Below are 23,580 nucleotides of genomic sequence, written 5' to 3'. Positions count from 1 at the left end.
CCTTCAGTAACTAATAATCTTTATTTTGACATTGATGGTTATCTGATGGAAGAATAACTGCAAGATATTAATAATAGAAATCATTTGCATCAGCCGAGTACAGTGGCTCACTCCTGTAATCCCAGAACACTGGGAGGCCAAGGTGGGCAGATCACTTCAGCCCACGAGTTGGAGACCAGCCTGGGCAATGTGGCAAAACTTGTTTCTACTAAAGATACAAAAATTAGCTGGGCATGGCGGCATGTGCCTGTAGTCCCAGCTACTCAGGAGGCTGAGATGGGAGGATTGCATGAGCACACTGCACTTTGGCCTGGGCAACATAGTAAGATCCTGTCACAAAAAAAAAATCATTTGTGTCATATGATTTTTGTATCAAAGCTTTCAGAAAAAGGAGTGGAAAGAAAATTTAAAAAGCTTTTGTCCATCATTCTTAGATGTCATATTCAATTAAATATTTCTTCAGACTTAATAAAAAAATTGAACAATAATAACAAGTGTGATTTTATTTCCATTAACCTGAAATTTACTGCTATTTCAAATTCTACTCAATTTAGAGTTTTTAAGATTAAAAACAAGAAATATTAAATAGAAGTTACAATATTTTTGAAGTAATTGGTGAGAATTTGTTTAATAATGCCTACATATTTGGTAATTTGATCTTAGTTCTACAAATTTCACTATCACAAACTCTTCCCTGTCCGTTACCTCAGCTACAAGATTTATCAGACTGTCAATGATAACTATGTCACATATGGTAGTGCCCTTTGCTTTAATGAGGGTGATTAGCTAAAATTGATGTTCATTGCCTTAATACAGACATACTATATTTAGATATATTTAACTCTATTACACATACTGCAAACACATACTCGTGTTGTCTTCTACACTATTATATATTTTACTTGTTATAGTAGATATTTATTTTCGATGGATAACTAAGTATAATAAAATAGATAGCAGAGGAATTAACTATCTCATATGGATATCATTTCACCTGATCTTGATGAACAAGGAAATGGGTGATTTACCCAGGAATAAATATAAAGTTCTGTATGGTTTGGAAAGCACAAATGGTCACCTAATTTTGAAACACTTTAGGTAAATTCCCATTCAGAAAAACATTTATCACTTATATAACTAATGAAATGCTTAGGGGAAAGTGTTTTGGCTGACAAAGAACCATACTTTGCTTTTAGAGACTATTTTTATATTTGAATATTTCATAAAAACTATTTCTAAGCCAAGAAAAAAAAACTAAATAAAAAGGCAAAAATCTATTTTTGAAAGTGAAATATTTATGTATAACTGTAGTTAGAAAAGAAGTGGAAATCAGTATGTGATTTCAGATGATTGCGTATTTTATAACTATTAGGGATAAAGTGCATTAGAGCTTCCTGTTGCCAGTTGCTGAAAGGCTTTGATTCAGAGGTAGCATCTGTACAAAAAGATACTGCCATTTTTATGGTAAATGCTTTTTAAATTGAACTAGAAAGTAAATAGTCACACATTTTGAAAAAAATATGAATTTTTAAAAGTCTGTTTGAACATCAATAAAGAAACCAACGTAACTATGAATTAAGAGAAATCTAGAAATACTTTATTTAAACAAAAACATTGCAAACATTTATGTCATAATATTTACTTTCTTAAAATAGTAACAAAAGCAGTTGGAGATTTAATTCACTATAAGAAAGAAAAGTTTTTGTACATAATGTTTTCTAAGGTAGTAAATGTAAACCTAAGTAACATGGCATGGAATGAAAATAAATTACTGAGAATGGCTTTGTATTGATTACGTATGTTCTGAAATTTTTCCATATTGAAACAAATCTACACAGTGGAGGAAAATATGTACTTAAAACTGGCATCTGATGTGATTAGTGTATTACATACATACAAATTTGCAATAGTCTCTGAAGAGAAAATGAGATTTCTACCTTTTCCATTTCCAATTCAGTCCAGTCATTTTGATGTATTTCTCTGATAGTGTCTCTATTAAAATGTAATTTATTTTATTTTATTTCTATAAATTTATGGAGAGCAACTGTAATTTTGTTACATCCATAGGTTGCATAGTGAAGTCAGGATGTTCGGCATATTCATCACCTGAAAAGCATACCTTGTACTCATTAAGTCTCCCCCAACTCTTCCAAGTCTTCATGTCCAAGTCTCTATCATTGCACACTCTATGTCCATGTGAACGTATTAATTACCTCCCATTTATAAATGAGAACACGCAGTATCTGTCTTTCTGTGTCTGACTTTCATCTAAGATAATGTCCTCCAGTTCCATCCAAACTGCTCCAAAATACATGTTTCATTAGTATATTATTTTTAAAGGCTGAATTGTATTCCATTGTGTATATCATCATATTTTCTTATCTTTAGGTGGAAATCTTTTTTATTATACTTTAAGTTCTGGGGTACATGTGCAGAACTTGCAGGTTTGTTATGTAGGTATACACGTGCCATAGTGGTTTGCTGCACTCATCAACCTGTCATCTACATTAAGTCTTTCTCTAAATGCTATCCATCCCCTAGCCCCTCACCCTCTGACAGGCTGTGGAGTGTGATGTTCCCCTCCTTGTGTCCATGTATTCTCGTTGTTCAACTCCCACTTATGAGTGAGAGCATGCAGTGTTTGGTTTTGTGTTCTTGTGTTAGCTTGCTGAGAATGATGTTTGCCAATTTCATTCATGTCCCTGCAAAGGACATGAACTCATCATTTTTTATGGCTGCATAGTATTCCATGATGTATATGTGCCACATTTTCTTTATCCAGTCTATCATTGGTGGGCATTTGGGTTGGTTCCAAGTCTTTGCTATTGTGAACAGTGCTGCAATAAACATATGTGTGCATGTGTCTTCAGAGTAGGATGATTTATAATCCTTTGGTTATATACCCAGTAATGGGATTGCTGGGTCAAAATGTATTTCTAGTTCTAGGTCCCTGAAGAATCACCACACTGTCTTCCACAATGGTTAAACTAATTTACACTCCCACCAACAGTGTAAAAGCATGCCTATTGCTCCACATTCTCTCCAGTATCTGTTGTTTTCTGACTTTTTAGTGATCTCCATTCTAACTGCAGTTAGATGGTACCATCTCACATTTTCTTTATCAAATCATCTATTGGTGGACACTTAGGTTGATTCAGTATCTTTGCTACTGTGAATAGTGCTGTGATAAGTGCTGGTATGTTTATGATATAAGGATTTCAAATAGACTGTAAGAGTGTAAAAAGTTTCCACTGAACTTTGGACTGGAAATATGATAAGAGAAGATCCTTTCACTAATAGAGGCGGAGCGTTAAGAGATAAAATCAATAACTAATTTTATACTGCACTAAACAGGGAAGAAAGAGAAAGTGAGAAAAAAGCAAGTTTTGTGGTTGGCCAGGTTTTGGATTACATAACGAAAATAGACAAACATACTTTATTAAGCATATTGCATAACCTATGCTACTTTCAGCTGATTTATATTCATTTAATCCCTCATTCAACTTAATATAATATCCTCCTTTCCTTCCTGGCTTTCTACCTGCCTGTTCTCATTCATTAACTTGTTTTAGCCAATGAGTCATGAGTAGCTACTCTGTTCAGGCATTGTTCTCAGTTCTAGTGATACAGTAGCATACAATTTTCACAAAATATCTGCCCTTATGAAGCTACATTTTAGAGGAAGGAACTCAGTGAACAAGTCAACAGAAAAGTATAAAATATTTTAGAATACAAATAATTGGTATGAAGGAAAACCAGTCAAATGAGGGGTAAGACATATTCAAGGTAGAGAACAATCTACAATTACACTGAGCCCTGAACAAAGAGAGAAAATAAGCTATACATAAATTTGGGGAAGAACATTTCAGGAAGAGGGAAGTGTACAGGCTCTAATGAAATCAAAAAGCTAGTGTATTCCAAAAAGAGCAAAAAATCATTATGCTTGAAATTGAATTGAATGAGCAATGAGAAGAATAGTAAAAATGAGATCAAACAATAATCTAGAGCTAGATCAGAAAAAAGTCTAAAAGCTAAAATGAAGGTATGCATCTTATTCTAGAGTGTGAAGAGATCTGATCAGGAGAACTACATGATCTGATTACTATTTCAAAATAAGAATTCTTGATGCTATTTGGAAAATGATGGCCTACTATAATGATAAGAGATTATTTTAAATATGTAGTAATGATTTAAAATGACATGAATGAATGTTTTTATTTATAATGAGCATACAAGTGTGTAGCCTCTTTAGTACTTGTATACTTGGAAGCAGTTTATTCTCCAAAGTTTTTTTTCTTTATTTCTTCTCTAACTTGTTTATTCTTTTAAAATTTAATGTCAATATAATATGCTTTAACTTTAAACATTTAGGTGCTTTATGAGTGGAATCTCAGTTAAAAAATGTTATTATTCAGTAGGTACTAAATTGAGTTCCTGTTTTACTTTACAAACCAAGCACCATAGGTTGTTACAGAAAACCATTATAAGTCAAATTTTTTAAAAGTTTCTTCAGTGAAGTAGACATTACGAAAGTTATATTTAAACAAAACACTATAAACTCAAGTCACAGAGGCAAAGAGAAACTATTGTATTTGCTTTGAGCATCTACACATTGTAAAAAAGGTTATTGAATGCAATTCAAATCTAACTTCATTTGAGGATAACCCCAGGCACTTTGTGCCTGTATTTCTTGTAGTTTTGTACTGACTATTGGAAACTCATTCAGTTTTGCCTTAAAGCACCCAGTAACCTATGAACAAAATGCATAAAAACTATTACATGATGTTTAGCCTCTGTAGACCAAACACGACAGGTATATGCAATTGCATAGTGCTGATGACTCACAAAAACAAAACAAAACAAAACAAAACAAAAAACTCTGTCCTCAGACTGATTTGTGAAAGTAACTATTTAATCTAAAAATAAACTGAAGAGTGAAAATGAGAATTAGCAAATAGAGTTGAAGGTGTGTGTCAAAATGGATTGTATTTTATATAGCCTTTTACTATAATTATTCTTATAACAGGGCTTGTTTTCCTCTATTAGACTGCAAATGTGTTGGTTACTGAGGCGGTTGCACTTGTTTTTGTATCACTTATGAAACCTAGTATGGTGCTTTGTATTATAATAATCATTCATTAGATATTATATGAATGATTTGAATTATATTTCATAGTAGCTCAAAGTTAGTCTTGATGGATAAATGAATGTAATACAACCATATACATTATTAGTAAGGAACTTAATAATATCGTGAAGTATCTTTAACTAAAGTAATAATTAAAAAGTAGGAGTAAACCATAATAAGTTCAAATTTAGAATTTGATAGATAATGGAGATTACTTTTTAGGCCTAAATATTGAAGGATAGATGTTTATGAAACTTTGAGGTTCAAATTATTTGTAGAACTGTTTATTTAATATTATATTCAAGATATTAACATGACAACAATAGGAAAATGTATAAGAGATTTTTAAAACACATCCTGAAAGCATGGAAATAACCATATATCTTAGCCTAATGCATGAAATAGTATAGCAAATATAAGCAGGATGTTTTTATTTTTATTTTAAAATTGTGTTTATCACTGGGTAGGGATAATAAATTTATTCTATTTATTTTTTGCTGTTAAACATATACTTTAATAAACTAAACACATTTGTTTCTGCAGTGGATGGAAATATGTTTGTCACAGGTAAAATTGTCACTTGGGTAAATTTTATCTCAAGCAACTCCTTTTTAGTTTTAATACTTTCTATGTTGCCCAAATCAAGTCTTATTTCCATGAATCACTGTTTTATGTAATAATTTTCTTGGTGAAGTCAATTTACATAGTTTTGGTACTTTCATGTCAGATTTCTAAGGTAGTGTAATTTAGTTTAGAGGAAGAATTTCTACACAGATCATGTAATTGTCTCTTCATTATATATCAGGGTAAAATCTATAAAAAACAAAATTGGTTTGAAAACAAAGCTGTCATTACTTGCAAGATGAAAACAGAAAAATTACAAGTGTTTATTAAAACACAGAAGTATATTCCTGTGCAAATTAGCCCAGATTCTGAAGTGAAAGACAGGACTTTTGAGAGATTTTGAGTCCAAGGGTTCACCTCTTCAAACACAACAGAAAAAACTCTAATTTTTTTATTTTTAAATCTAATCAGTTTATATATGGCCAGGTCCAGCAAAAAAAAAGCTGGGTTGATGATGTGTTTTGCAGTTATTCAAGCTAGTTTGAAAGAGTACCTGGCAGTGATTGTGAAGACCAATGATTATGCTACTAAGGTCTCTCAATTGCCAGACCCCCACCAAGTATTTTTTAAATATGCTATTGTGTTTTGAAACTCAAAACCTCGTATTTTTGTTAATCTAGTTACCTGCCAAACCAAACAGGAATCCAAAGTTTCATAACCCTGCTGTGTTCTCTGGTTACTAGAAATAAGCATATTTCTGATGTTTTAACAACCTTTTAAAATAATAATTTCTAATAATGAAATAGAATATTTCTATTTTAAGTAGCTATTGGGTATATCTTTACATAACTAGATGATTATATTAAATGGGTTTTTTAGATGCATGATGTGCATGGGTAGATATTTTTAAAACGAAATGTTTTTTCCTTTTTTACTTAAATTTCTTTTTAGAACATACTGTTATGAACATTAACATTTATTCAAGTCCTTGGGACAATTCTTCTTCAGTTACCCAGTTAAAATTTTCATGATCTCTGCAAAACACAGATTAGAAATATAAAATAACATAAATTTTAGAATACAGTGAGATGACTTACACAACAATTTGATAATATTTTATATAATATTTTATGATTAACCAGTTAACTGAAACCTCAAAACCTGTATTAACTGATTAATATTGTAGCAAAATGTCAGTTCATGTTATTGTATCAATCACTTCTGGATACATGATTATGCTGTCGTGATATGATTTCTAACAATTGTCTTGTCATTTTTAGCTTTTACTATTATAATTTTAATTAGAATATATTAAAGTCACTATGTCATAACAGACTTTATATTGTGCCTTGCAGTCCTATTGCTCTTTTGTTTCAAATATCATATAGTCTAAAGCAATGATTCTCATTAAATACATGCATCAAAATCAACTGCAGTTATTACATGCTAACTCAAACTTACAAAATCAAGCTCTCTGTGATCCTGGTTAATACATCTAAGTACTTGAGCCAATAATCCAAGTGCTTTGGGGGGTCAAGGTGAGAGGATAGCATGTGGCCAGAAGTTCAAGACCAGCCTGGGCAACATAGCGAGACTCCATCTCCACAAAAAAAATGTTAAAAATTAGCCAGACATGGTGGTGCATGTCTTAGTTCTAACTACTCAGGAGGCTGAGAAAGGAAGATTACTTTAGCCCAGGAGCTCAAAGGTGCAGTGAGCTGTGACTGCACTCCAGCCCATCTAAAAAAAAAAAAAAAAAAAAAAAACGGAAAGAAAAGAAAAAAAGAAATAAAAAGGTATACACATTTTTTTTCTGAAGTGGATGGAAATATGTCATGTCAGAGGTAAATTGTGACTTGAGTAAGTTTTATGTTGAGCAACTCTTTTTGTTTACATTTTCTATGTTGCCCAAATAAAGTCTTATTTTCATAAATCACTGCTTTACGTAACAACTTTTCCTGCAGCCCTGGGTATGGTGGCACACAGTTGTAGTCCCAGGTACACTGGATGCTGAGGCAAAAGGATCATTTGAACCCAGAACTTCAAGGTCAACGTGGGCAACATAGCAAGATCCTATCTGTAACAAAAATTTTTTTAATGATAATTCTCATGCAAAATTCAGTTTGCACTGTTTTAAAAAATGAAACACTTATAAAAGCATGGTCATAAGGCAATTCTGACATGGTGTCAAGCCATTTAAACTTAGATGTAACCTAGGATTTAGGATCCTTGCTATTGTTTACATAGTAAGTCCACATTTAATATCAGTAGATTATTGGAAACTGCAACTATCAGCAAAATGGTGAACAATGAAACAAATTTTACCATAGGCCAATTGATACAACAATATATAAGTTCCTACTGCATATTTCTGGTCACAATATTATCACTGTACTTCTAAATGAAGACTAAAACACTTATAACATTCAACACTGAAATAAGTGTGAGGTATACATACATTTTTAAAAAGATTAATAAAAACAAGTAAGATGATTATTTACCCAATTATTCCAGTTCAGGGTCTCGGGTGGCAAGAGCCTATTCTTACTCAGCATGCAATGCAGGAATAAATCCTGCACAGGATGCTATTCCATGGCAGGGCACAACCACATTCACTCACATGGGGACACACAGTGGGGAAATGCCAATTAACCAGACATGCACATCTTGGGGATGTGAGAGGAAGCAGGAATTCCTGGAGAAAACCCATGCAGGCATGGGGAGAACATGCAGACCCTACACAGATGGTAGCCCTGTCCAGGAATCAATATTTATTCTCATCTACATTACAGCAAAACAACATTGAACAAAACAACTTTATTTGAGGACCTGTTTTACTTGTACATCTTTGGGAAAATCTTTTAACTTTTACTACTCATAATCTCAATAAAAGTGTGTTAAGAATACATATTTCAGGAGGTTTTTTGAGACAATCAAATGTGGCAATGCATGCAGAATTAATAGCCCATAAGGCATTTTATACAGTATGTTCTTAGTAATCTATTTTTAATTGATAATTGCTTTATAAAATAATCTGATTACTTTTGGTATAAAGGATAACATATTCCACTAATACTGTGAAGTTTCAGTGATATAAACACTTAGAAATTGTCTGCTCTGTTATGGAAAAAAAATCTAGAAGTATCTTTCAGATTGAAAAATGTTTTTAAGGTGCTGGAATAACAGTACCTCTTGCAGATTTGTCTAGCATTACCCAATGTTTGTGATTGGTGAGTAATATTAGTGAAATAAGTATGCAAATCTTTTAATAACTGAATAGAATCCTTCCCTGAACAATTTCCCAGGTGTTATTGCTGTTGCTATCTTATTAAATATTCAATGCCATCTATTATATCCTATACAGAGTCAAATAATAAGCTTACATTAACTAATATTTAATATAATACTAATAAATTTAAGATGATATAAAGCAGAATAAAATAACATTTCAGAATAAAAAGACTTTGAAGCTTCCCTGTATTACTTGATAAGATTTAGGTAGAGTCTCAAGAAAACATTTTTTTTCCTTCTTCTGCATCAGCTCATCTACAAACCAATTTATTTCTGAAATAGGCCCCAAGGGCAGGCTGGTTGGTGACTGTAGTGGGGGATATCTGACTGGCCACTCAAGGAAATTGCTATGGACTTTTAATCTTATTTTGATTAAGTTCTATGCAGATTGTGTCTGCCAGGCTAGCACTAAGATTACTGTTTCTGAGATCTTTTGGCTGCTATCAGACTGGACTCAATTTTTTTTCTACATTCTCAAGGTTAAGTTGAAACAGTATTACCCATTATTTATAAATGGTAAGTGTTTAGGTTTTGCCTTGTGTTATAAACTAGAATGTTAATAAAAATACTATATTTAACAAGTTGCAAGTTTACAAAAGTCATTGTTTTTGAAAGAAAGTTTTAGATTAAAAAAAAACAAAAGAAAACAAAAGAAAAATCCTTTAAGGGGAAACAATGTCTTTATGTGTTTAAAGTTTCAAAAGGTAATTTATAAAGAAATCAAATATAGTTAAAAATAACTAATCAAAGATGAATATTTAGTGTAGAGGAACATGGATATGGATAAACTGTAGGATATTTTATTTATCTTTTTCTTTCAGCAAAGATCTAACCAAAATTAGAGAAATGATGTGTTTTATTCTAGAACCATCACAATACAAACAATAATATGTTGTTTTTCATCTTGTATTGGATAAACACTATTAATCCTAATAATCCATTCCTCTTTGCTTCTTCAATTAAAATCCCGTGTATTATATAAATACCTCCCTCTACCCTCTGCAGTGTAGGAGAATCAGGGAAATCTCATCCCATCTCCCGAAACAGAGATGTATCCTGTATGTACCTTGCCAATGATGGCAGCTTCTTTTCCTTTGTCGAGATATAATAGAAACCCCAGGTTGACACCATTTAGTTCATGATATCACTTCCAGATTGATATTGGTGGAAAGGTGACTTAATCTGGCTAAATCAGATGCAAGAGATGGACTTGTGTTCTATTATTGGAATATAAATTTCTTGTCTTTCTGTATATGAATAGCAAAGCATGCTGCAACAATTGTTCTTATCAGCAAAGAAAAATTCTGATAAGCACCTGGAAATATGGCACCTGGAAGCCCTCATTCCTCAGGACTTGATAAAAGAATTCATTATTATTAAAGCAAGTTAAGAGCCAGGATTACTGTTACTTGTCTTGAAAGCATGTTGACAACTCTATTGTTCCATATGCCTTGTCAGAATGATATCTGGCTTAGGGAAAACTTTTCAGCTATCTGCTCTAGCACACTGGTGTGAAAGATGTGTTTAGGGAGAGGTGATGGCTTGATCCTTAGTGCTGTTAGACATCAGGTGAGTCTTAGCTCGAATCATCAGGTCACTTTTTTCAGCCATGAGTAGTATGCTCTACAGCAGTTATTAATTTATATAAATGCTGTAGATTTAAAAATGGTAGTGAAGTGCTAATTCAGAGTATCTGATTTATAATTCAGAGCAATTCAATGGGTCATAGTTAAGTTGGCAGGAGTATTCTAGTTATCTCTCCAAATATAATAATTTTAAATATTGTCCACACAAGGAAAAAACCTAACATCTTTCTCCATATCCTTAAAACTCCAGATATGAATTTGATCATGCAGTGCTTGTCTTTCTGTGCCTGGCTTATTTCACTTAACAAAATGTCCTCCAACTTCATCCACATTGCTAAAAATAACAGCATTTTATGGCTGAATATTGTTCTGGAGGGGTGGATAGACAGATGATAAATAGATAGATGATAGATAGATAGATAGATAGACATTTATACACCACATTTTCTTTATCCATTTGTTGTTAGATGAGCATTTAGGCAGATTCCATATCACGGCTATTTTGAATGATGCTTCAATATCCCTGGGTGCAGATGTCTCTTTGACATACTAATTTCATTTTTTTTGATTACGTACGCAGTAGTGGGATTGCTGGGTAATATAATAGTTCTCTTTTTTATTTTTTGTGGAAACTCCATACTGCTTTTCATAACAGCTATACTATTTTATATTCCCACCAACAGTGTATAACATTCCTCTTTCTCCACATTATCGTTTCCATTTGTTATATTTTGTCTTCTTGATAATATCCATCATTTAAACTGGGGTAAGGTAATAGCTCATTGTGGTTTTGTTTTGCATTTTTCTGAGGCTTAATGATGTTGAGCATTTCTTTATATATTTTTTGGTCATTTGTATGTCTTCTTTTGTCCATTTTTTAATCAACTTTTTCTTTTGCTATTGAGTTTTTTGAGTTCCTTATATATTCTGGATATTAAACCTTGTTGAATGCATAGTTTGCAAACACCTTATCCTGTTCTGTAATTGTCTGTTCATTTTACTGATTGATAAGAAGTAGGTTAATTGTGCTATATAGGTGCAAACTTTGTCTAAAGGAGAATATGTGTTCTTTGAAGGCAAATGTCCATTTGTCAAGCCCCCCAGTACTTTCTTTTATGTAGGAATGCCAATATAGGACCTTTCCATTTTGAAGCTGTTTGTGAGTAGATTTTTCTCTTCCCACCACCTGGAGGCTAAAATGTAAACCAGAGACCCAAGAATAGCCACTCATTCCTTGCATTTTTAACCTTGCAAGGTAAGAAGTAGGCAGAGAGTCTGAAATTATTCCTGTCGGATGGATAGATTTTTGGAATCCAATGGTAAAGTGGGAAGTGACAAGCTAAAGCAGAGCCCAGCAGCATTCCAGAAAATGCCTGTGCATGCTTTGCTGGCAGTGGCCAGCGGTCATGACTGACAGCACAATAGCCACATGAAAAGCAGAACTTCCTTTTTCTGATATTGGTTCTGACTTGCTCTCTGATTCCTGCCTGAGCCTGGTTCACCTACTTTTTTTTCAATTCTAAGAGCTGTGTTGTGCTTTTCCAACACATTCATTTTTGCTTGCTTTAAATTCCAAGTAATTTCTATTGTCTTTAAACAACTGCCTACCTAAAATAATTATTAAATATATAGCTAAAACACTAAATTAAATAAACTTACATTGTTTTCCTTGCTGTAAGAATTCTCTAAGCCTTTCTTATTTTAATATGCATCATGAAACTCCAGTTGAGGTAATGTGCAACACATTTTGAGAGACATGATCTACCTGTTGGAATCTTAACATTTAGAACAGATATATTGATCAGTGTATAATTTTTGGATTATCAAAGATGGGAATAAAATTGAGCTATAATATATAAAATAAGAGGATTTATATATGTTTGTTTTTTTACTCCCCATCTCACCTGCTACTTCTTTATGGATAACAGTTATCCCACTTGATGGAATTTTTCTCCTTTCATCCATTACTTTTTTATTTAAAGTATTCCCTCTCCTAGGATGTAAATTTCTATAGACTGAAATGTTGTTATTTATGGTAATAAGCCTTATTTTCAGGCTGCTTTACAGAATTTTGGCTTTGTCTTTTGTTTTCTTCATTGTACTTTTCTTACTCCACTCAGAATTTGTTGACCTGCTTAAATCTGCTTATATCTGTCTTCAATCAGTACTAAAAACATTCTCTATTATTTCCTTAGTTATTGCCTTTGTCTCTCTTTTCCTGGTAAAGTTTAGACATATATTAATGTTTAACTCTATCCTTTGTATCTTGAAACTTTTCTTCAATAATTTATTTTCTTTCTTCCTACTGCACTTCATTAATTTTCCAGTAGTTCTCTGTTACTTCTAGCAGGTATTTCCTTTCTAAATCTACCATGATCATATTTGTATTTTCCTGTGTGCATCTTTAAGCATATGTTTTGTTCTTTAACTTCTGTCTGATAATTCTATTACTTAAATTGTTTTTCTTGTCTGTCGATTTGTTTCTGGATGTTGTTATCCTTAACAATATACTGATTCTTCTCTGTGTATGTGTGTCTCTCTCTCCATCTCTCTCTAAACACATGCACACAAACTCTCTATCTCTCTCATGTACGCTATATTGCATACAAATGATTTACCAAAATAATTGACTTTATTTTTAATACAGACCTACAAGTTAGTTACTTTCATATTCACGTTACAGTTGACGAAACTGAGACTCAAAGGGAAAAATGACTTGGCCAAGTTTATACACCCAATTAGCGTCAGGATAGTTTAAGATTACCTTGTTGTCTACTATGGAGATAAGTTCCTCCAGAAGTTTTGCTTATGCAAGCATTACCCATATCAGATCATCTTAAATCAGGGTGAAAATATGAGTATCTGAACAACTCAGATTTGGTCCCAGACTTCAAGTATGCTCAAGAGTTTGTTCTTGTTTTCTCCTTCATTGGAGTGTATTAACCTTAAGATTCTAGCTTAGAATAGCAAAAGTCTCTGGGCAGACTCTCTATATTTTGTCGGCCATAGACTATAATTTCTGTCTTTTTTCATCTGAGAATTCTATCTGAACAAAAGTTAACTTGGCTTGCAAGGAAAAGTTCCCCAAATTCAGTGATAGTTTTCCTCTTTGAGCTCCCATCTTCTTTAACTCTTATCATGTTTTTCTGGTAGCTCTGTTCTGCTTCTTCATTTGACTTCCATTGAATTGGGTAACTTTTTTTTTTCCTCTTCCCGATGTACATAAATGACTTAAAGTATATCAATATCACTATATTCTCTATAACACACAAATAACTAGCATAAATAAGTTGCATTTAGACAGTATAGTCTAAATACAAGTTCCCTGTCCTATTTTGTAGGTCTTTGAATGTTGTTTAAAAAAATACAACTAACACATGTTAAATTTCACTAAGTTTATTTGACCAAGAAAAAGGTTTGAGAACTAGGCACCATCTCAGAACGAAGATTGTTCAGAGTGACTCCACATCCAGAGTGGTGAGATGTATTTATAACCAGAACATAGAAAATTATATTCAGAGTTTCCCTGATTGGTGCAGTTCAATATTTGCCTTATTTGGGCATAATTTGGCAGCATTCAGCTTGGGATTGACTAAGGGTTTGGCTCCTATGATTGGTTGAGTCTCAGTTGCTTGGTTACAAGTCCATACATCTACATTAGCTTACAACTTATTTACACATTAATTTAGAGTACAGTCACTATGTATGGATGCCGCTTTGGGCCAAACTTAATTAGGCAAGTACAATGGGCACTTTGAGCCAAACTTAACTCAGCTTAACAACGTTCTCTAGTATTTGTTTTACTTTATTGTATTTGTTTGATTCAATATAGCAAATGCTTCTTTAGACTTACCCACATGTTTATATATATATTACTGTTTTGCCTCCGTTGAACATGCCTTCTACTTCCTAATTTGTGCCAGAATTGACTAGTAGATGCTATGAATGCATCATGCTCTTTGGCCCATTTCGAACACTCAGGTATGTCTGTACTCTTAGTTCATCTATTCATCATTGCTTCTACAGTTCCCTCATGCTTTAAAAAATATGTAGCTTTTATAATTTATCCAGCTTTTCTTGTCATTTTAATAAGAGTATGTGTCTTATACAACTACTACATTCATCCCAGAAGTAGAAGCAAACTATTATAATCCCATTATTTTTATTCCTACTATTCTCTTTTCAGAATTTCTTTTAGATATTCCTTGGATAGTTTTATTCAATCCTCCATGTCTTTCAGCTTATCTTATGTTCTATCTTTTGGTTCATATTCTGCATTCTGGATAATTCTTTATCTTCACTTTCTAGTTTGTTGATATTCCTTTTGGTGACTATAAGCTGCTCTTTAAAATGGTCAATAATGCCTAAGATGTTTATTATCTTGTCCTTTGCCGAAAAAAATTTTCAGCTTTTGCTCTGGAATGATTTTGCATCTCTTCCACCAAACTTCCAGTGTATCAATGGCCAGAAAATAATCTATATGTTAATTTGTTAATTTGATGGTTCATGGCTCAAGGCTGTATAATTTATAAGTTTGAAGTCAAACAACACATGATGGATAATCCTGATGTTACAGATTCTCAGGGGAGAATATGTATTTGTTTTTTCTACCAATTGTTCTAGTATTTACAGACAAACTTCTTAATTGTACTGGGTTGGTTAATAAGTATTTTTCTTTACTCTTTCAATCTAGGTCCAGCTATGCATCACCCCTTCGCTGATGAGCCTTAAGAAAATCCAAATTTATAAATTGCTGGGTCCATCTCTCTTGCCATCCAGAAAAGTCAGAGCAACTGGTCTTGCTGGTTTTAAGTGTTGTCTGTGTTTCTGGCATTGGTAATTTTCTTTGTTTTCCTGTAGTTTTAGGTATACATATATAATGACATCTCCAAAATTCATCAATATTAGTATTTGTTATGAAGATTTTTCAGGCAGCTGGCTTACCATATGGCCTAAATCTGATTCTAAAGCCCACGTTTCACTTTCTCAAATATAAAACTGCTTGCTAATAAGCATTAGAAAAATATTTTGAAGAAGAACATTTTGATAAATATGATTGTACAATATTCACTGCAGTAAATAACCATTGCATACTCAAAGGAGTTTCATTTGCATATATAACATGAGATGAAAACCAATAATAAATGGTGACTTTTAATAAAATAGATCAGAAATAGTATCTTGTGCAAATAATCTGATGCAAGAATAATTACCCCTCTAATTAGTAAAATTCAATAAGAAGGTAGAATTTTCATTTACATGTGATCAAATAACTTTTTTTACAATACCTTTGCCTTTTGAATTCTTTAATAAAATACATCAGAAATAGTATCTTGTGCAAATAATCTGATGTGAGAATAATTACCCCTCTAATTAGTAAAATTCAATAAGAAGGTAGAATTTTCATTTACATGTGATCAAATAACTTTTTTTACAGTACCTTTTGCCTTTTGAATTCTTTATTGTTTTCATTTAAGAAATGTGGAAATCTGAAACAAACTATATTCTCAATCATGTTAGAAAAAGTATATGTAATATGTATTTTTTAAATGTCCAGTGGCTAAGAACTTAGACTGGGTTTTGAAATAATAATTTCCTAACACAGTTTCTCAGTATGTTTCCTCTAGGCAAGAGAAAACTCTGTAATTCTAAGATTCTTAATTTACCCTGGTAATTTCATAAGAAAAATGATTAATTACTTTGAGCAATCATTTATACAGATAATCATGGTTCTTTATTTAAACCACAAAAAATAGAAAGAAAGCAGAGAAGCTTAAGCATAAAACATAAAGAAAAATTCAGTCATTTAGTAAAAATGAAATCAGTGTTAAAATATTTCTTTTGACACAGTCAGCTAACATCTTTCTATTTTTGCTGAGTAACTATTAATTATATTTTAAGTTCCACTAACTCTTGACACAGCAATGGAATTTGAAGTGAATATACTACTTTAAAAAATAAATGGTGTATTTAGAGTGTTGACATTTAGAAAATGGTAGTTTTGTGAAATTTGCAATGTGTTTTAGAATTACAAATGCTAAAGTAAATGAATGCATGATTATATTTAATAGAATAAAAACAGAAGAATTTTTTAAGTCTTGACAACCCAAGGCAGGGTTCTGTTTTAAGTATTCCCCTTTCAATCAACGTTACAGCTATCCTAACTTAAAACTGCTTCAACTAATAATGTGTATTTATATTAAAAATGTAATCCATGGCTCTGAACCCTGGCTTCCTAGTAGAATCACATGGCAAGATTTTAAGTAATACTCATTTCTTGGCTCTACTAAAGTCCAATTAAAACAGAACTTCAGTTTTTAGAAAGAGGTGTGGGTAGTTTGAAATGTTCCACATTATTCTAAGATGTGGGTGAGATTAAGAACCAGTAAGCACACCAGTCAGAATGGCTATTATTAAAAAGTCAAATAATAGCAGGTGCTGGTAAGGTTGCAGAGAAAAAGGAACACTATACACTGTTAAAGAGAATGTAAATTAATTCAGCCATTGTGGAAAACAGCGTGGTGATTCCTCAAAGACCTAAAAACAGAACTACCATTAGACCCAGCTATCCGATTACTGGGTATATACCCAGAGGAATATAAATTGTTCTATTATAAAGACACATGCACACATATGTTCAGTGCAGCACTATTCACATTAACAAAGACATGGAGTAGACCTAAATGGCCATCAATAGTAAAGACTGGATAAATAAAATGTTGAATATATACACCAGGGAATAAGACGTAGCCATAAAAAGGAACAAGATCATGTGTTTTGAAGGAATGTGGATGGAATTGAAGGCCACTATCCTTAGCAAATGAATGTAGGAATGAAAAAACAAATGCCACATTCTCTCACTTGTAAGTGCAAGCTAAATGATGAGAACACATGCACACAAAGAAGAGAACAACAGACACTGGGGCCTACAAGAGGGCAGAAGGTCGGGGGAGGGAGATGATCTGGAAAAATAACTAATGAATCATAGGCTTAATGCCTGGGTAATGAATTAATCTGTAAAACAAACTCCCGTGATGCAAATGTATTTATATAACAAACCTGCACATGTACCCCTGAAATTAAAGGTTAAAAAAAAGAAACAGGGAGCATTGCTAGGCTATATTTAGTAAGCACCAACTGCACATACTTAACCTATAAAATGCCTAAAATATAGATAGTGAAAATGCCTAAAATATAGATAGTAAAAAAATATAGATAGTAAAAAAATATAGATAGTAAAAAAAATAGATAGATAGAGTGACATAAAACAAGAATTCAGATATAGCAGTTGTTTTTATTTGTTTAAGAATAAATTCAAAATTCAGAATTATAATTGTATACTCTTATAGGAGAAAACAGATTCATTTTATATAAAATATATTGTGCTAATTTACACACTTTTTTATCCCTAATAATAAACACAACTCTCTTAGATGGCTTAAAAGCAATCTTTACATTGCTTAGAGAACGTTAAATATCAATTGTGTATTTAAATTTTCTACTTATATGACAGCATGCTATTTTTCCTTAACTTTGGGTAAATAATTTTATGGTGTGATTAAACCGATCTGACATTTTGAAAAAGGGCATGTTTTTTAATGAAATATAAAAGAGTTCTAATTTTAGTTATTCACTGTTGCGCAAACCTACTTTTTTGGCTTCATTTGCAAAAGTTTGTTGGGTAATCTTTATCTTTTACCACTAACTTCTTACTCTGATCCAAAATATTTGGCTTTTAAAATTCTCCTTATTTCATTATTTGTCTTCATATTTAAAATATCTTCTGTGATATTTCACTTCTAATTTTTAAATACTTTTACATAAAAAGAGATGAATACTAATATCCCTGATTTTTAAGAGAGGATTTTTATTGCCCTGTTAATTTGGAAATAAACATGCGATAATATGATTTTAAAATGCTAAAGTGGAGCTCTAGTAATCAACTGAAAATAGCATTATGAATAAACTATACTATGGCAATTCTTTAACATAATAAAGGAGGACATCAACAGAGCAGAAAATTGATGAATTTTGGAGTATATGAAGCATGTTGTATCAAATTGCCAGAGAAAGTAATGATTTTCTGTTACTGAACTTAGGTCACAAAGCCTATTGCCTGCTAATTGGCAAGTGGACCTGTTTCTCTAACAATGGCCCGAAACTTCACAACATCAAAGGAGAAATCATTGCCAGCAAAAGCATTTCCGGGTAGTAGGAAAGAATACAAGTGAATAACATTAGTCCAGAAGTTTTAATAATATTCTTTGCTGGTTGAAATTCATGTTTAACATGATGTAAATTACTTGATAAGCAAATTAAGAACTATGCTACTACAGACTCCAAATAAGACGCAAGAAAAATGAGGGGAAATACATTAAAGGAAGATCTTAAAAAACAGCTGCACAGAAGATAAATTATTTTTCCAGGAGTTTTAAACATAGTTGCTTTTGTTTGTTTGCTTTGCTGTTTTTTCTTAATAATTGTTTTAGTAAGCTCAGGCTGCTATATAAAAATAAGATAGGCGCTGGTCTGAACAATAGACATTTATTTCTTATAGTTCTTGAACCTGGCAAGTCTGAAGAGGGTCATCTTCTGGGCTTTCAAAGGGCTGCCTTTTTCCTATGTACGTACATAGCGAATAGAAAGCGTTAGCTCTCTGGTCTCTTCCTGTAAGAGCACTAATTCCATCATGAAGACCCCATCCTTATGGGCTCATCTAAACCTAATTACTTCCAAAGGTCCCACCTCCAAATGCTAACACATTGAGAGTTAAGGCTTCAATATATTAATTTTGGGGAAACAAGACACAGTCCACAACAAATATATATATATATATATATATATATATATATATATATATAAAATACATATGTATAATATATATGTATACTATATATGTATATAATATGTGTGTATAATATATATACAAATATATAATATATATTACATATACCCAAATATATATATTATATATATTTGTATATATACTATGCATGTTATGTAATACAACTATATACACTCTGCAAAGGCAGTGGAATATAGACATACTTCAGTTGATTGTGCTTTGCTTCACTTGCCTTCACAGATAATGTGTTTTTCACAAATTGAAGGTTTATGACAACCCTGTTTATTGGCACCACTTTTTAATAGCATGTGTTCATTTGTATCTCTGTGCCATATCTAGGTAAATATCACAATATTTCAAACTTTTAAACTATAATTATATTTGATATGATAATCTGTAACCAGTGACCTTTGATGTTACTATTGTAATTGTTTTGGGCACCATGAACCACATCCATATAAGACAATGAATTTAATCAATAAATGTGTGTGTTCTGACTGCTCTGCCAACTTAGACAATTAGTTTTAGATCTTTTATTTAGACGATGAGAAAATTTAAACTATAAATAGGCCAGGTCTGGTGGCTTATGCCTGGAATCCCAGCATTTTGGGAGGCTGAGGTGGGAGGCTCACTGGAGGCCAGGAGTTCAAAACCAGCCTGGGCAACATAGGGAGACCTTAGCTCTACAATTGAAAAAAAAATAGCCAGGTGTGGTCATGGTGGCACCTGTCTGTATTCCAGCCACTTGGGAGGCTGAGGCAGGAGGTTTGCTTGAGTCCAGGAGTTTGAGGTTGCGGTGAGCTACACAATGAGCTATGGTGGCACTACTACACTCCAGCCTGGGCCATAGAGTAAGGCCCTGTCTCTAACTGGAAGTCCAAAGAGGGATCTACTTCCAAGACTATTAATTTAATAGATCAATAAATTAATCAAGAATGTGATTTTTTTCTCATCTTTCTTTGTAGTCATATTTTATACAGACTTTTTGTTTAAGTAATCTCTCTTTATGGGCAGACAATGATTTCAGAAACATCACAAATTATTCTCAAAGAGAAAAGACAAGGATTTTTTTTTTTTTTTTTTTAGAAAATGTATCTCTTTTCAGTAGCTCTTGGCAGTCCTACCCTCACATTTTCTTGACTAAAAACAGTCATTAAAAAAAGTCCGTCACAAACAGGTGAATTTAAATTATCATGGTTTACCTATACTTAACAAGCTTTATCCTCAGAGGTAAGGATAGGGTTACTTTCCTGAATTTTAGATATGTGGAAATATTTGGAGTTATGTCAATAAATGAAAAAGTATGATGGATATAGTGCTTGCCATGGAATATATCAAATACAGATATTCTGAAAACTTTAAGTTCAGTAATATGCCAGGGGTTCCCAAGACCACTTGAGACCTGGTAATTTATTGGAAATCTCTAAGGGAATCAGAAGCTGTAGTACTCATTGTTACAGTATATTACAGTAAAAACAGTACAGATAGAATTCAGCTAAGAGAAAAGACAAATGAAGTGAACTCCAGGAGAAACCAAGTCCAAGCTCTCAGGTGTCCCCTCCCAAAGCAGTTGCATGGGGACATGTTTAATTATCCCAGCAACAATATGTAAAGTGCAAAGCATTGCCAACCAGGAACACTCGCTGGAGCCTAGTTGTCGAAGGTGTTTACTGGGATCAGTCACATAGTCATGTAATGCCCATATGATTGACCTCAGCTCCATGACATTTAAGCACAACTTTCTTCCTACACCCAGAGTAAAAACAGATGTTCACATAAGTCACGTTGATAACATAACCTTTTCTGGTCGAACTGGGAGAGTATGGCCCAAGACTTCAGGAAAACAAGAACACTTTTATCAAGCAAAATACTCCAAGGGCTCAGAGATGAACTCCTAGACTAAAGTCTAGTCCTGCAGAGGGACCCCTCTTTGGAATGTACAGTATTTGAGCAATTCAGGCCAGTCAAGTTAAACCTTTTCACCCATGCCTAAATGCTATTTAAGAAATGTAAATAACAACGATGAGATAGTTTATTAAACATTTTTATTGAAATACACAAATAGTATATAGTTAATTAATTTTAACAAAGTGATTGTACATATTTCACAATAAAATTCCCTTAAATTACCATCTGCTCCATCTGCAAGTAATTATTATTCTGATTGCTAATAACATAGACTTTTTTTTAACCTATTTTTGAACTTTTATAATAGAATTAAACAATATATATTCTTTTCTGGATGGCTTCTCTTACCCAGAAATGTATTTGGGAGAGTCATCAAAGCTCTCTTGGGTATACCATTTATCCTTCTTGCTTGATAATACTCCATGTATGTATATATATGCTATGATGTGTTTATTTCACTCTTGATGGATAACTGCAAAACTTCCAATTTAAGCTGTTGTGAATAATTCTTTAATAAACAATTTTGTACATTTGCTGAATATGTTTATGTGTTCCTGTTGGATGATAGTAGCAGAATTATTGGTCACAGGGTATGCATATACTTAATTTTAACAGATAAGGTCAAATACTTTCCAAATTCATTTTAACAATTACAGTCAACCTGCATTGTTTTAGAGCCCCGATTGCAGGGTCATTTTGGATTAGTTTGTCTTTCTCTTGTTGATTTTAATGGATAGTGTTAGGCTGTAAATAAAGTTATTTATGCATAGTAAGAACTTTCTCAACAAATTTTACTCAGACTTCTGCTCTACGCTAACAACTAGCTCTGGAAATTAATTCACAGAAAGAACATGGTTAGGGGCCATCCTGAGGGATTTACCTCACTAGGGATATATATTTACATTTCAAGAGAAGATGAGACCCAGTAGATGCATCCCAGAAGTTACAAAGCTGGAGACTCTAGTGTTATCTTTCCCCTAGAGAGATTTATTTTTACCCAAATGGTTAGAGTAAGAACTCAGATTTTTTTCCGTTTTGTGACTATGGAGACACACTCAGAAGGGGGTCAGAGCAACTGGGTCACTCTTCCACAAAAACGCTCAGGTTCTTTTTTCCAGAGTTCTTTGCCTACAGCAGATCCCCTTACATGTAGGACATCTGGTTCTCACCACATCACCACCACGGTAAGAATTAGTGGAAAGGAGAGCTAGGTTAAGGGCAGCTGTTTCTTTCCTTCTCTGCAGCCTCTGGTACCAAGTACTGCATGACATGTGTCTCACAACATTCTCTGCCTCTGCACCTCTGTGCTACGACACTGGATGAATCTATGGAGTGAGCAATAGAAAGTCTCTGAACTGCCAGAAACAACTTCATTTTATATGGAAGTGGTTTTAAATCAAACACATCAACCTCAATGAACTGAAATTAAATATGTCTCTATTCAACTTCCCCTTAGCTGAATACTAAAAGTGCTGTAGGCTGGACCTGCACTACCTGCCAGGGAGATAAATGACTAAAGGCAAATGGGAGTCAAAACAGGTGTGTCTTTTCTTATTTTTAATTAAGCATCTTACATAGCAAATTTTGCAAAACTCATATGACCCCGAGAAAGACTCATACATATGAAAGGTCTTAAAGATTTAACTTTCTTAGCTTTAACGTAAGCTTTCCACTGGATTTTCCCATTATGCTCATTCCATAAAGAAATGAAATAATCATATATCTCATTATATAATTATACTAAATTGATCTCAACACATTTTCTTAGCAATATATACCAACATTGTTTCCAATATTGTTTATTACAAATGATGCTACAGTTGAAATCTTTATATCTGAATGCTTGTGTGTGTGTGTGTGTGTGTGTGTGTGTACCTATTCTGTGTATAACACTGATTTTATTTATTTGTATAGGCCTGGAAGTGGAAATAATGTGACATAAAATAGAGGCACAGCAAATTATTCAAGATGTCGACAAACAGCATTGTTTCCAAGTTTTTGTTCCCTTACAATCCTTGCCATTGGCCAATTTTTCAAAATCCCGTGTTGCTTAACATTTAGTAGCTTAGTAAATATTTTAAATCTCAGAGATTTTACCCAACTGATACCAGGGTTTTTAAAATTTGTTTATATAGATTAAGCGTCTTTGAAGAAATAACAGTATGCAAAAAATATGGTTGCTATTCTTCATGTTAAAACTATCTTAAACTCTTTTCCAGAGGAAAAAATAACAAAATAGAAACCAATGAAGGTCTTTT

General features: G+C 32.8%; 1 long non-coding RNA gene across 2 annotated transcripts in view; it reads left to right on the top strand.

The window, feature by feature from the left end:
- The window catches only part of LOC129137820 (uncharacterized), a 56,530-nt gene extending 37,564 nt beyond the window's left edge, over positions 1 to 18,966 (top strand). For both annotated transcript variants that reach the window (XR_010152144.1, XR_008540613.2), the window contains exons 3-4: positions 15,263 to 15,405; positions 18,669 to 18,966. This is a non-coding gene — a long non-coding RNA (uncharacterized LOC129137820). The remainder of the gene's footprint in view (positions 1 to 15,262; positions 15,406 to 18,668) is intronic.
- Positions 18,967 to 23,580: the final 4,614 nt, after the last annotated feature.

The sequence above is a fragment of the Pan troglodytes genome, chromosome 17 (genome assembly GCF_028858775.2).
Source record: "Pan troglodytes isolate AG18354 chromosome 17, NHGRI_mPanTro3-v2.0_pri, whole genome shotgun sequence".
NCBI lineage: Eukaryota > Metazoa > Chordata > Mammalia > Primates > Hominidae > Pan > Pan troglodytes.
This window is presented reverse-complemented; position numbering and strand designations above follow the sequence as displayed.